The sequence below is a fragment of the Phragmites australis genome, chromosome 10, assembly GCF_958298935.1.
Source record: "Phragmites australis chromosome 10, lpPhrAust1.1, whole genome shotgun sequence".
Lineage (NCBI taxonomy): Eukaryota > Viridiplantae > Streptophyta > Magnoliopsida > Poales > Poaceae > Phragmites > Phragmites australis.
The window spans coordinates 28,562,505-28,579,183 of NC_084930.1; positions in this window are offsets into that span (position 1 = coordinate 28,562,505).

A 16,679-nucleotide genomic window follows, 5' to 3' on the forward strand; every position below is an offset into this window, starting at 1 on the left:
TTTTCTATGACTCATGATAAATCTTAACTGTTGCATAGAATTGTCTGGTGACAGTGGTATTCCAATCATATTTAAAACTCACTAACTCATAAAGACCTAGATCCTGAAAGATATCAGCTAAACCATCCATGCTAGGCTGACTTCTCACATAATCTCAATCTATCCATTTTTGTTCAAAGATTTTCTTGTTCAGAATATGACCATAGAAGGTATCTTATTACACCACGGTACAAAAATGTGGTTGAGAAGCATCATTATCTTGAGTATATTGATAGGTGTTTCTAGCTCTAGTATATTCAATTGAAGTCCAAGATTTTTTATACCAAACATAAGCTTGATGGTTAATTTCAATATCCTCATCACTGGCAACTTCCATGTTATAATCAACATTACCAATAAAAGACAAGGTTCCCTCACCAATATCCTGAGATGTTATCCAATCGGAGTCCTGACGATCATGCTTTGAATCTGAGTCCACCAATATTTTCTTAGCCTTAACCTGACCGACCACAATCTTTGTCAACCTCTTCCTAAAGTCACTTCCACTTCCACTGATCATATAAGATGTCACAAAGAATTAGATAAAGGAAAAAATTGATACAAGATGAAACAGTGAAGAAATCAGCTTCTACCAGTGTTGGCGGTCAGACCAGCACAGGTCGTGGTCTGTCTGCGAGAGCGCAGATAGATCCAATTTGATGGATTTTGAAGAAATTGGAAGTTCCAACCGATCAAACTTTGAGCATAGCCTAATTTCGACCATAGCAAACCATTACATTCAACTTTATCTCAAATCCATATCTCAAAAGATGGATCCTGTCTTTCAAACCCTAAGCACGAAAAATAAACCTTAAAATCCACGGTAAAATGAGAGGGAATCGAGGAAATACTGAGAAAACATGACAGAGGAGTCCGTGGTTGGATCAGGGATGGTCACGAATCAACCAGGGACAAGGTATTTGGGATCCCTTGAGCTTCCAACGAGGGCACGAGTTTGTGAGAGAGAAAAAGAAGAAGTGCTCGGATGGGAGAGATGAGGACTGGAGCACAAAACAAAGAAGATCAATGTGGACTTAACGGCCACTGGCAGTCAGATCGAGACTTGGGGCGGTCGGACTGCTGGAGTCCAGAGGCTCGAAAAGTTTCCTTATAGATCTGGTGGTCAGACTGAGAGTTCGTGCGGCCAGACCACGAGAGAGCAGAAGGGAAAAATCTCTCTATATGGATATGGCGGTCGGACCGGGAGGGCTTTCGGTCGGACCGCTGTAACAAGATAGCTCTAGAAATTCTAGATTTAGATATGAGACGAGATATGATAACCATATGATGTTTAGAGGTATGAAATGTGATAGAACCATATGCAATAGGACATAAACATAAACATAATCATAAAATATAAGCTTGAATTGAAATTGTGTAACAAATTTACATATTCAAAAAGGAAATAAACATAAACAATATGAGCATGTGAATCAAAGTATGATTGCTAAAACATATAAATGCGCAAATATCATGTGTCCATTGTTTCAAGCGACATTTGAGAAGTCAATGACATTAAGCTTATTTCTCAACTTGCAAAAACGACACTCATCTAAAGGTTTTGTGAAAATATCCGCTAATTGATCTTCGGTCTGCATACTATAGTACTAGGATATCATCTTTGCTTACATGATCTCTAAGAAAATGATAACGAATATCAATATGCTTGTTTCTAGAGTGTTGGACCAGATTTGTGGCTATTTTCAAACACTTTCATTGTCACACAAAAGTGGCACTATTTTGAACTCAACTTCATAATCTAACAAAGTTTGCCTTATCCATAGCAATTGAGCATAACAACTACCTGCAGAAACATATTCCGCTTTGGCGGTAGAAAGTGCTACGGAGTTCTGTTTCTTGGATGATCATAAAACTAGCTATCTTTCTAGAAATTGGCAACTTCCGGAAGGGCTTTTTCTATCTACTTTACAACCCACATAATCGGAATCCAAATATCCAATTAGCTCAAACTTAGCACCATTTGAATACTAAAGCCCTATGCTATGAGAGTATTTCAAATATCTCAAAGTACATTTAACGGCCATCAAATGACATTCTCAAGCACACACTAAACATGATATTGGGCATAGATGCAGTAAGATAAAACAAACTACCTACCATTGATCTATAAAGCTTTAAATCTACTGGTTGACCTCCCTCCTCAAGATCAAGATGACTATTTGTCGCCATGGGAGTTTTGTTTTGACAGGCTTTGCATCTTCCATGCCATTTTTTTTAAATAAATCCTTCAAATATTTTGATCGGCTAATAAAAGTCTCATCTTTGAGTTGCTTGATTTGAAGTCTGAGAAAAAACTCAATTCTCCAATCAGAAACATTTTGAATTCTCTAGACATCATTTCTCCAAATTCCTCACAAAGAACTTTGTTAGTAGATCCAAAAATGATGTCATCAACATAAAATTGACATACAAAAAAATCATTTACAATAGATTTAGCAAAGTAATATCAGCTTTCCCAATTTTAAAGCCCTTTGAAACAAGAAAATCTCTAAGTCTCTCATACCACGCACGTGTGGCTTGTTTAAGGCCATAGAGAGCTTTAGAGAGTTAATACACGTGATTAGGCCTTTTAGGATCTTCAAAACCCAGAGGTTGTTCAAGAAAGACAAGTTCACTAATTTTACCATTTAAAAAGGCAATTTTCACATCCATTTGATATAACTTGATATTATGAGATGAAGCAAAAGCAAGTGCAAAAGCAAGTAAAATTCTAATAGTCTAAAGTCTAGCCATGGGAGCAAAAGTTTCACTGAAATCCAAACCTTCGTCTTGAGTGTATCCTTGTGCAACTAATCTTGCTTTGTTTCTCACAATAATTTCATCCTCATCTTGCTTATTCTGAAAGACCCATTTTGTGTCAATCACATTATGATCTCTTGATCTTTCTACCAATTCTCATACATCATTACGAGTAAGTCGTTTAACTCTTCATGCATTGTATTCACACAATCCGGATCATTTAGAGTTTCTTCTATATGGTTGGGCTCCATACAACATACAAAAGAATAGTGTTCACAAAATGAAGCTTTATACGAGAACGAGTAAATAAGCATGTGCTTAGGCTCGCATCATTGAAGAGAAATCAACTAGATAAAGATTATCATGTCTAAAACCTTTAAAAAAATACATTATTATCCTTCATGCTAGATATTATCACATCATTTGGAGAAAAAGTGCATGAAAAATCAAGATCACATAATTGAGCAACGAATAACAAATTAAATTTAGAGATTCAACTAGTAAAATATTTAAGATAGACAAATCATTTGAGATAGTAATTTTACCTAATTCCTTTACCTTTCCTTTCTTATTATTACTCATAGAAGTGAACATCCTTTAATTTCTACTCATGTGTTGAGTGCATCCACTATCTAGAACCCAATGTCTCTCACCGGACTTGTAGTTTACCTTAAAGTCACCCTTTTGCCATAAGACAATGAGGTGTGAAGAAGAGTGAAGGTACTTCCTTAATGGCTACACTGGTAAGACCTTTTGAGATGACTTCTCATCATTGGAGTCCGAGCTTGAGCTTGTATTTGAATCTCACTCAACATAGTATGCTTGACAATCTTTCTTCTTCTTGTATTATTTCGTGAATACCTTCTTGCAATCACTCTTCTTTTTTTTTTCTTGGAATATTTTTCTTTTTTTTTCTTACAATTTGTGGCAATATGTCCCTTTTCGCCACATTCAAAGCATCTTCTTTCTTTAAAGAGATTCTCTTTGGAATATTGTCCCTTCTTGCTATATTCACCTTGATATCTCTTCTTATTCATGAATTTCTATAATCTTCTTACAAAGAGAGTCATTTCTTCATCATCTTCTGTTTTATTATCGCTCTCTTCATGATCATCATTGTCTCTTGATGATTGAGCCTTAAATGCAATATTTTTCTTCTTGGCATTGATAGTATTATTATGAAGATCTTATTGTGACTTCTTGAAAATATCATGAGTGAGAATTTCACTTAAGATTTGCATTAGAGTTGTATCCTTTAAATTTGACCTCACAAGCAAAGTCACAATAGTGTCATATTTATTAAGCAAAGCTCTAAGAAATTTATGAGAGAAATCAACATTAGAAACATCCAGATCAAGCCTCTTGAAATCATTTATTATGTTGTTTAAACAATTGAATATTTCTTGAATGCTTTCGTTTGATAACATAGTAAATTTCTCAGCTTTACCTTTATAAAAAAAAGGCTTTGCATCTTTAACCATGGTTGTGCTTTTATGAATTTCTTTGAGTCTTTCCCAAATCTCATGAGCGGTCTCAAGTTTGCAAATGAGATTAAACTCATTAAGATCTAAAGCACCATAAAAAACATTCATAGCTTTAGCATTTGTAATAGCATTATCCATATCTTCAACAGTAAGATTAGTGGGATCAAGAATTACATAATCCTATCCATTATATCCCATAATTTACCGCTCATAGTCTTAATATAAACGGTCATTCTAGCCTTCCAATAGGCATAGTTTGACCCCTCAAAGAACGGAGACTTCCTCACATTGATATGAGTGTCACTACCTATAATCCTACTCCAGGATGGTTAAATCCACTATAAAAAGGAGTCATAGGCTCTGATACCACTTGTAGGATCTAGGATACCGACTAGAGTGGGGTTAATAGATAGTTTTTAAAACTAATTGCTAAGCGATCAATGAAACTTACAGAAACAAACTATAGATCACTAAAGCAATATGAAAACAACTAAGAGCTATATCAAGGTTTGCAATTCTAGTATGACATGCAACAATTTATATTCTAAGAAGATAAATTGTATAAAGTAAATTGCATGAAAGTAAATTACTCAAGGATGACACATGAAATTTATCTCGTGGTATCGGTGAATTGCCGATCACCTCTAATCCACGTTGATGTGAGTTCAAGCTTCTAACCGCTTCTCTATCAAGTATCCAATTCTCACATGAGAAAGAGCTCATATCGAGCAACTTGATCTTAAGACAGAATAGAACAAGAACTACTCAATACCTCCATTCCACTAAAGTAGCACTTAGCTTCTCCGGCAAGACGTGCTCAAAGCCTCTCACAATCACCGTCATGGCTCCTTCACAATCTTATTTGAAGGGCTCAACAGGGCAACAACCTCCAAGCCGTCTAGGAGGCGGCAATCTCCAAGAATAACATGTCGATGACGCTTGCTTGAAGGATCACTAGTGCCCCAATACTCAAACTCTTCAAAATTATGCACTATATGCTCTCACACACTCAAAAATACAACCACTAAGCCAAGAGAGAGATGAGGAAGACAATTGAAGTGCTAGAGTGCTTCCTTGAACTAACTAAGTTCTTATTTATAGCCTACACTTAAGAATATGGTCGTTGCTATTGATTTGACATCTCTGCGCACTGGACGGTCAGACCGCAGCTCAAACGGTGATCGGACCGCTGCAAATACAACAGCTATAAAAGATGTGATGATGACTTTGACACATGTCTGGCGGTCAGACCGTGAGCAGGGAATAGAGTATCAAAACTCTTTGTTCCTAGGATAGTCAGACTGGCCATGCCGGTGTTCAGGTCGCCAGCCAGACCAGAGGGTCTGAACCCTTCTGTCTGTTTGGCGGTCAGACTGGCACATTCTTCGATCAGACCAGGACTGAGTTCTACTAAGCATCAGCTAAGTTTATATAGTGGTCAAACCGGCCTCTCCAGCGTTCAGACCGCCACAGCTCAGAAACATTTCAAAGACACCTTTTCCTTGGTTTTTCTCAAACTAAATTTCCCACTCTATATGAAATACAAGTTTGAGTAATTGTGGCACTATAGATATCTTAAGTAAACGCACATCAACCCCTCTTAATAGTATGATACTTATCCTATCAACCCCTCTTAAGTAAACGCACATCAACCCCTCTTAATAGTATCACACTTATCCTATCAATCAGGTTAATTTATCTTCTCTAATCTTCTTTGATCAGCAAAAGAAAATGCCCTACAATTATACTTTTGCCTTGAGCTAGCCATTTTCATATTTTCCACTCATGCATCTTCTAGCTTCGCAATATTTTTGTGACTAACATTTTCATAACTCATTCAAACATATTAGTCTACAAAAGGCATATTATCATTAATTACCAAAACATGAATTAAGGGCCTAGATGCTTCAATGAGGAGTATGGAAACCGAACCCAAATTTCTGCACTACCATCAATCCCACTGTCCAGCCCCGATTCACCCTCCTCCCTCTAAAAAACCTCAATTCACCCCTCGTCCGAACTTCGTTGCACCCTACCGCGCCCAAGCCCTCAAACCTCATCGAGTTTCCTCCACCCGTGAGCTCTTGCGCCGAAGCGTCACAGCACCCTGCCGTCGTCGCCATGCCGCTCCAAGCCTCCAAGACGTCGTTCTCCATCCACACCTCGTCGTCTCCGACCACCCATAGTGTGTGGTATAGATTTAACGAAGTACCCAGTCAGCTCTTTTGGCCACGTCAGCGTGACGCGTGTGCGCTTTTGTCCCATGTAGCTGTCTAGTCAGCAGATCAAAGTTGAGTCAGCATGCCTAGTCTTCTGCTGACGTCAGCGTTGCGCAATAATCCGAGTTTCCTTCAGTAAAATAATTTACGATAATCTGAATATTCCAAAAATAGGTTTTCTTTATTAGAAAAAATCTAGAAAATATAAAATGGTTTATATAAATGTTTTAATATGTTTTCAATAGGTTTTTAATTCTGTTTTATTTCTGAAAATTTTAAAGTTAGAATAAATGTTTTTGTTTTGGAAAATAGTTTATAAAATATATATTAATTTTGATAATGTTTAAAAATGTAATCTTTGATAAAATAAATGTTTTTAATTTGTTTTTATGCATATAAAAATTAGTTTATTTCCAAAAAAATGCAAATAAATTTCATAAAATTGTTTTAATCAGTTTTATGCTATAAAATAATTCTAGAAAATTTTGGATAAATGCTTTAAGCCTTTAAAAATTATGTTTAATTCCGGAAAATAGTTTTTTGCTGTTTAAAATTTTGTTTTTCCATAGTTTTCGCATCGTTGCTCCGATTTGGGTGGTTATTGAATTTAAATCTTTCTAAATTGTGCTCTAGCTTGTTCTATTGTTTGTTTTATGTGTTTGCTTTATTTAGTATTTGTTCTTAGTGTTTCTTGTTTGCTCCCTTGTAGAGGAATTTGTCTCAGAGGTGTTCAAGAACATCCAGGATCATGACTTCGGGGATTTTGAGCAACTCAATGGAGAAGGCAAGTGTCCTTGAACATTTTACATCTATTTTTATAAGGTTTTGTTTTACAAATTGCATGGTCATCAAACATGATATCCTATTGTTAGGGTTTACTAGTTTTCTATAAGTTTTCTTTTAGTCGTAGCCTGGTTGTCATGTTTTGGGTAGAAAATACGTAGTTGTGCTTACGCATGGGTAGTATAGGAAAAATGGGTTTGGTTAATAATGTTAAACTTGGGTAAAATACTTAGACTTGAAAAGTAGGGGCTAGGCAAGTTGGCATGTTGGTTGGTATGTGGATGTATTTCAGGCAAGAATATTAGCTTTATCAGATATCAGTTATCTCTCCAAGTTGGATGCTGGCAATCTTGCCCAGGCCATATTAAGGATCGTTTGTGGAGCGATCACCCATAAAAATAGTACAACCACAAGTCTAGTATGGGACGAGCCTAACCGAGTAATTCGTTATCATCTCAGCATTGTGAAGGTCATTTGAGGGTACAGAAATAGAATTGTGTACTTGCTGAAACCGTAAGGGGCAAGAGAGGATTGGGGTGGAGGGTGTACTCCATTTACGTATGGCAGTGAAATCTCAGCGGATCAACACGTGGTGAGAGAGGCGTTGGAAAGACTTTGCAGTGGATTTCTAGCGCACACCTCGGAAGTGTGTAAGAGTCATCCGTTGGTCAATGGGTACTCGACAAAATAGGAAGATATGTCTTGTGGGTAAAGTATACAACCTCTGTAGAATAAAAACTGATATATCAGCTATGCTCACAGTCATGAGCGATATGGACTCCTCACATGATTAGTCGGGTGGTTTCTGGGTTGGTTTTGGGTTAGATCTTGTAGATCATAGTGGTGAGAACTGTGATTCAAGTTAACTTTGTTTAAAGGTGGTTGCAACCTCGGTTGGGGAGCAAGGTGGTCAAAACCTTGGCTTGGGTCTTAAAGAATCATTTACATAAGAAATAGATTGATTTTATATCTATTTTACTACTAAAATAGTATTTATGCAAATAAATCCCTAAGTTAAATCTATCTTAACTTTTGGCTCACATGTTATACTTTTCCACACTTGCTGAGTATTCCATATACTCACGCTTGCTCTTTCTTTCCCATAATCTTGTTGCTGCTCAAAAGGCGAAAACTAGGAGGACTTCCCAGAAGATAGAGCTGAATTCTAAGCGAGCGACTTTTCGGTCGATTGCCTGTGGAGTTAGGCGTTGTGCTGAGTTTATTTCTGTTGTATTGTAATATTCTTTTAGACCTTGGGTTATTGATGTAATAAAATAGCGTTGTAATAAAATATTGTGTCCGTTACTTACTTACGACGTCACTAAATGTATGTAACTTGATCTTAGCATACATATAGTTTACATTCGGTTTGGTTTTAAAATCGGTGTGATAAGGTTCGAGGCTAGCCTTTGCTCTATGAATAACCAAGGTGAACGCTTCTTTAGGCAGTGTTTGGTTGTAGAGCAAGGGGGATGAGATGACTTCATCCATATATTTAAGAATGAGATGATTCTAGAAGCTTATTTGGTGAGAGGGATGGAACGATCCTATTTTAAGATCTCAGACTCATTGTCATCCTCACATCTCAAGTGGGATGGCTACATTTCAGAAATTTTATAGGATTCCTTAATCCAACCTTTGAAAGAATATTCTTCTATGGGAGCCATCTCATCCTATCTCGCTCTCCAACCCAACGTCTGAAAAAGTAGGATGAGATCATCTCATCACATTCCACCTTATTTTTCAACCGAACACTACCTTAATTTCTTTATGACAACTGAGCTGATTTTATTACCCGTTGTTCATAGAAATCTTCATTATTGCATCATGGAAAATATGGAAACAACGGAAAATATGGAAACAACGGAACTAGAAGATCTTTCAACGATCAACACCCTCCTACAATAGCTGGAAAATGTGTTTCATAGACACCGCCAACCTTCAGCATCATAGAATGAATTTTTCCGTTAGTGCTCTGGTCTCTGTGTGCATCAATACCTTTGTATAGTTTTCTTTCTTCCTTCCTTTTTTTCTGTTTTGGTTTCTTTCCCATTGAGTGTCTGCCTTCCCCTCGGCTCGTACAATTAGGGATGGAAACGGATCGAATACGTATGGAATCAAATTCGGATAGTACAATTTACCACATTTTAATCCGAATACGAATACGGATCCGGATATTCTTGAATACGAATATGAATTGGATAGTTCGAATACGAATCCGCATTCGGATATCTACTCGATCTTCGAAATTCAGGTCGGAAATTTAATTTTTTGAAAAAAGTTGATTGAAATTTGATAAAATTCAACTGAAATTTGTTCTAATTTGATTGGGCCAGAATTTTAGAAAATTTGTTCAAAATTCATGTTGGAAATTTAAATTTTTGATCAAATTTGACTGAAATTTGTTCCAATTTGATTGGGTTGGAATTTTGTTCATATCTGAAATTTCTAAAACTTTAGCAAAATTTGGTTCCCTGGTTGGCGGATACGGATACGAATCGGATATATCTCGAATTCGGATATCCACGTTTGAATCCAAATCTCGAAAACGAATTCGGATATATCCATTTTAGTATCTATTTCAGAAACGAATACGGATACCGATATCCATATTCATATTTTAACGAATACAGAATCCGATAATTCGAATTTCCGGTAATTCATTTTCACCCCTGTGTACCATGCTCGTCCCGTTTCTTGAACGGCCTTCTTTTAATATATAATTACAACAGTGGGGCTTCCCCTGTATTCCTTAAAAAACACTGAGCCGATTTGTACGATCGCAGTGATTTTGACAACCCTTTTTAAAAATTAAGATGCAAATGAAGTATTGGACCAACAAATTGCAGCTGAAGTTAGCTCCGCAGCTTTGGGTGGCGCATCTATGCCAAATGGAACCTGAACAATACATCAGTTTGCATTAACTGATCGTTATGAATTTATAAAGTTCTTGGATCGTAGTCAGCTTGCCTTCCTTTAGAAAAATGTCAACAAAAGGACGGTCGAGCTACATCGAAAACAAAAGAATGGTCGAGCACCAAACAGTACGTCTTCGGAGTTTTTAATTAGACTTTTTAATGAGGAATCAACTAGCCATTACTAGATTCGATAATCTAAAATATAATGTATTGTAAGCTTCAGTTGAATTGACTGCGCACAATTTTTTTATGGATAAGTTATCCATTCTGACCAGTCCGTATTAATACGCGCAACGCCTTTGACTTAAAAAAATATATAGTCGTGCTTGTAGCTTAGAACAGTTCGTAGTTTCATCACTCAAATTTCGGATTTTAAATTGTCATGTATTGCCACACGGATTCCACTATACTTCACGCTAGAAAAGAAGTAGATCCAGGATCCGAATTGGAAGAACATGATACTGTGTCCCTTTGGGCCATGCACCTCCTCTGGGCTCTGGCTGTAAACCAAAAAATATTCTTTTTTTTTCTGATCATAGACACCTTGCATGCTTGACCTTTCCAGACAATGAAGAATATTTTACTAGTACAAGTTACCGGAAAAACTCCCCTAAAATAACCTAGACCACTGTACTCCATTTTCTTGGTGCTGGGATAATCTTAATCCATTATCTAAAAAAACTCTATTTTCTTATTTAATAAATGTTTCTACCCCTAGCTAAATTTGCAGATTGAAATCCACTTTCTATCAAATTAAAATTTCAACTACGCTTACTGAATTTAGTTTTTAAACATGTTCTTTATTTCAAAACTCTGTGACCATTCCATTCCTACTCAATTTCCCCCCTGTAATGGGCCAAAGTCAAGCTCTATGCCTACGGTGAGCCTACTTGATGCGGTGCCCATTGTAATTTCAACAGAGACGTGCTGCTTGATACAGTACCTGAGTTCCAGCCTCAGGCTGATCGAAGCTGAAGTCCAGGACTCGACAAGCTTAAAACTTATATCCTATGCGGCTGGGATCTCGGTGGTCTCCCAGGCCTCTCCCTCACTGTAGTCTTATGTTCCTGACAGGTGGGCCCCTGCTGATCTGTATGGGCTCCGTGTATATAAGTCCAGGACCCGACGAGGTCTCAACGCATTAATGCATTGTAGCTCCTGTGGTAGCGTCTCTATCAAGTGGGTCCTAGCTCCGACGCCTGCTCTCGCCCGTGTGAGCCTAGAGAATTCCAGCCCCTTCCTCCGCAGACTCCAATCACCGGAGCAAAAATCATCACAACCTCCTTCTTCCACGTCTCTCTGGTATTTTTCGCTCCATCCACCTCCTCCTTACCCCTCCAACTTCCCCAACTCCTCCCAGCGATCCGACGTCAGCAAGCCACTCTCACGGTGCGAGTCATCCCTCTCAATCCCCCACCCCTCTTCGCCTCCTCGAGCCCGAGTGCTCATGATCTCGTGCCCAGCACCGGAGGGAGGCGTCGAACTAGTTGCTCAGAACGAGATCAAGAGGGAGACAGAGAGGAGGAAGGTGATAGGGGCGGCGGAGTCACCGGCGGTGGAGGGCGACGACAGGCTTCGGCGACCGGCAAAATGAGACGGCGTTAGTCGGATTTGGGCCGGCCGAATCCGTAGCACCCATCGCTACCGGCACTTCCCACGGTTTGGTCATCGCCCCGTCTCTTTTTCCTCCCTCTTCCCTTACCTGAAGGTTGCCGCCGACTCGGCGCCATCATCACTACCCTTCGGGTGGAGCAGCATCGATGGGGAGGAGGAGCATGACAGAGGAGAATCGAACATGGGGAGCGGCAAGGTGCTACTGGAAACATTGAGGAGCCCCCCATCTTCCATCCTACTGCCACCACGGCCAGCTTCGACACGCTGGTCCTCGAGTGCTCACCACTGCAGCGGGGATCTAGATGGTCGGATGTGCCTTCTTCGGCTACTCCGGTCCTACGCTTGGGTTCATCCATCTTCCACTTGCTCTATATGTTTCTTCATTGATGGGAAGCCCTTAATCTTCTACCTCAGGTTTCTCCCTTCTCCCTTTGTGTTGCATTCTTATTTGTGCATTTTTAGGCTTAATTAGCTAACAGGTGCAAAGATAGGAGGTCAGGCCTTCCACTGCTGGCGCGGCCACTGGAGCGGAGATGATAGTGGTGATGCGGTTGTTGAATTTGCAAAATCTCATATCAAAGATAAAGTTGGCAGGACAACACGTTGCAGATTCGCTGCATTTTACTCTTAGACTTTTGTTACATCTCGCCTATGCACCCGAATCTGTTTATAGTCATTGTATTCTTGAACCAGTTGCAAGTTTATGTAGCCTTTGATGGAGTGAGCTTAATTATGGTGCTGGGTTACTCACAGTTGCATGTATTTCAAAATTATAATTTCCTAGACAGACAAATTGCAAGCATGTAAATATACAATTCATATATGCATTGATAGATTATTTATTAATGGAAGATATAGGTACGAGGACCTAAGAAGTTTGGGATAAATAGAGCTTTTTTACAATATTTGTGAGGTGTTTGTTCTAGGGGTGATTTAGCTTCTTACTATGACCTTTTATGTGTGTTTTGCAGGACACAAATGATAATTAAGTAAAAGATATTGGCTAAAAACAAAAGCCTCTCCCAGAATCATAGTTATCTCCAGCCTTTCTTCAATTTTTTCTGCTGAGCATCATTCAAGGGATCACCTTCACCATATCATTTTTTAATGTGCTACTAAAGTTCTGTCTTTTTTAACACAAATGTGACACAAGAATGTTACAGATAGCAAGTCAAAGAATTCAAGCCCGTCTTTCTCCAGATGAATTCAAAATTATACTGTATGTAACAGAGTGATATATCTTCCTAAAATGCCAAAGGTAATCTGATGTGTTGACATCTTCACATATGGTTGTCTGCTAATACTTTTCGGGCTATGATTTAAAATATTGCTCCTTTTGCAATTCATGGTCAACATATATGTAAAGGTTCACCATACTAAATGGATGTTCCAAATTCGTTCTTTGGATTTTTTTTTTAGCTTTCACAAAATTTGCAAATCTGAAGTCCATCTGAGATCCCACTTGACCTTTATGTACGTGCATGATGTCACATGACGAGGTTAATTGATACATTGAACTCATAATATCTACATGGTGATCTTCGAACATTGGGGCAGCGATCTAATAGCCTTAGTCATAAATACCCGTATTTGCCAATATGATCCGCTTAGCCACAAGAATTACTGTGTATTCAATGTTATCTATTATTCATGCTATACCTGAGAATATGCTAGAGTTAATATTTCTCACATATGTAGGTTATAGCTACACCACTTTATTCTGAGTATTTATGTGTGGATTTCTACTTCATATATTTACTATTTATATGAGAATATATCAATTATGTTTATTTATAGAGGTTCCCATACCTCATATATGAAGGTTGTAGCTGCACCACTTTATTTTGGAATATTTATATCTGGATTTCTACTTCATATATTTACTAGTTATATGAGGATGTATTTTTTTTATAGAGGTTACCCTTTGTAGTACTTGAAATAGCTTTATGTCATGTGGCGATCATGTAAGCGTCTATGGTTCAGTGGTTAAGACTTCATTTGAGTAATCAAGACTCTAATGGACTGTCGTTCTCATGTGTTATTTATGATTACAGGTGTAGCGAATGGCCATTGGCAGGTACATTTTCTTGAGTCCAAATTGTGATACGCATACAAAGGGTTAAAATTATTTCCCATAATTTTTCTTGGCCTTAGATCATGAGACTCAGAAGCTTGAATCGTCTATGGACTGCAAGTCAGAAAAAGTACATCATTAGTTTTTCTCTGTTACTTTACTATTCTCGCCTTTATTTAGGCCTAACATATGCTGATTATCAGCATTTACTCATATATTTGGTTATCTAAAATCACATATTATCCGGTTTTGTTGTTCTTAAAAGAAGTGTGTAGCTTATATTGAGATGGTTGCATGAAAGAATGTATTGTCTATAACTTGCTTCAAACCAAGTGGATGCAAGAATGTTCAGTGTTACTTATGGTTTTTTTTTGTTAGTTAACCATTGTGAAATAGTTGCGTAGAATGTACATTTATAAAGTTATGCTAATCCTTCATGGTGTATCACTTTGTATATTTAGCGAAACTAACCAGAAAGACTGTATGCTTATTTTTAGGCTTATTACAATCGTAGCTCTGAGACTGTAGAAAAAGAAGCATTTTTTTATTACATCTGTTATTTATTGTCCTTTCCAATTTTTTAAGCATTTGGTCAACGTTGTAGATATGAACATCATCAGTGCCACTGTGATGGGCATATAAAACAGAACGGCCCCATTCAGTGTTCCCACGCTGCCATGCAAGGTTGCACAATGGGCGGGGTGTAGTGCGCCTTTCGTCTTAGGGTCTGTTTGTTTCAGTTTCGGATTGTGGCTTTCAGCTTTTACAATCCGAAGCTGAAACAAACAGACAGCTTTTGGTTATAGTTTTTTAAAATCTGCTGGTTGGATTGTGGGAATCTGAGAAGCTGATTTTTCTTAGCTTTTGATAGATTGTGAAAGTCCATTCTACTAAACTATCCATCAAAGTTTTTTAGAATCTACAATCTAAAAGCTTTTCACAATCCAGCTTTTTATAATCCAGCTTTTCACAATCCAGCTTCTATAAGCTGCTTTTCAGAATCTCCAGCTGAAACAAACAGGCCCTTAGTTATATCTATCGGGCGCTTTTTCTGGGCTTCCGCACTGGCCATTGTTGGAGATTCATGCGCGAGGAAGCGGATGGCTGCAATCTGAGCACGGAGCGGCTACGGGTGCGGCCTGGCGTGGAGCGGGTCGGAGTGTAGCGACAGATGTCAATATTTGGTTGGGTGATGAATGGGTAGGTGGAAATTAGTTTGAATTGCAAACTTTAAACACATTTTCCTCTCAAATCTTGAATTCATTTGAACCATAACAATTTCTAGAATTAATACAACAAATTGAGATCTAATATGAATTTTTTAGTATATTCAACATTTTTAATGTGCTAGTTCAACATTTTAAAAAATAGTTCAACAATTATGCCTAAAATCTGAAGTAGCGTATGAAAAATGTTTAACTTGGTTTTTAAAATTGTTGAATCAAACTTTTTAAAATGTTGAAAGGCACAAAATTATAAATCTACATTTGCAAAAATATTGAAATAGTATATGAAAAATATTAACTTTGTTTTTAAAATAATTGAATCAAGATTTTGAAAATGTTAAAATTCACAGATTTTAAAACCTAGTACATGGTGATTATTCACCATGATTCAATGGTAAAGTAAGAAAAAAAAGGAAAAAAAACTAACCTGGGCTGACCTCTCCCGTGCATTGAGTGAATTTCTCCTGCTTGATGGGCCTACTTTGGGCTTGCTTCGTGCGTTCGGCCGACATGAGGCGAAGCAAACTTCGGTCAGGTCCCGAAGATTCATCCTAGGCCTAGTTACAAGACAGTCCAATCTGAATGAATCCCATCATCTCGAGAAACAAATGGAGCGCGCTGCGCGTCTCAGTTTTTTTAAAAAAAATAAAAAAAATTACAAATATATACATCTGTTTTTAAAAATTACAGATCTAAACTCTCATCTCCCTTCCAAACGGGCGAGGTTTAAAAATTTAAAAATATTTCATTTTAATACTCTCAAAATTAGAAACACTATTGCAATAGTCATGAAAAATTCTATAGTGTATATGATGTTATCATCTATTAGCTCTCTAGAAAATTTCAACTCAAACATTTTACTTGTGAAATGAGAATGTACAACTCATATTTTTGTCTGAAATTTTTTGGAGAGCTAGATGATAGCATCCTCTACACCATAAATTTTTTTCAGAAATTTTTTAAATAATTTTGGTAATATTTTGAATTTTGAGAGCATTAGAACATAACTTTTTTTATTTTTAAACTTGTCGTTTGTTGGTGTTACCTTTCTAACGGATGACAGTAGTCTAGATTTATAATTTTTCAAAACTAATATATATATATAATTTTTTATTTAAAAGTAAAAAAATAAAAAATTCTGCGCGTCTCACCATCTGTTTCCGCCGGCGATAGACAAGTGGCACATCCACACGCTGCTACGCGTGCAGCCGCGCGGGCCTAACGCACGGGCGCGGCGAGCCCAGCCGTGTGGCCCGGCGCACGGCGCGACCAAAACCCACCAGACTACTGGACGTTCCTGGCTGCTGTAGACTACTGGCCTGCGGAGCCGGCGGACGCAAGCCACACGATTGCGCCCCGCCCGGATTCGCACCCCGGGACGACGGAATTATGCGCCCGCTCAGCGACGCGTTCTAGACGCTACTCGAAGCGGACATGTGATATTTTATTTATTTATTGTTTTTCTATTTATGATTTTCTCTAACTCATTCATATACTTTATAACAATTTTTGCCACATGTTATATCATAAATTGAATCTAGCTATTAAATAAATGAGACCAG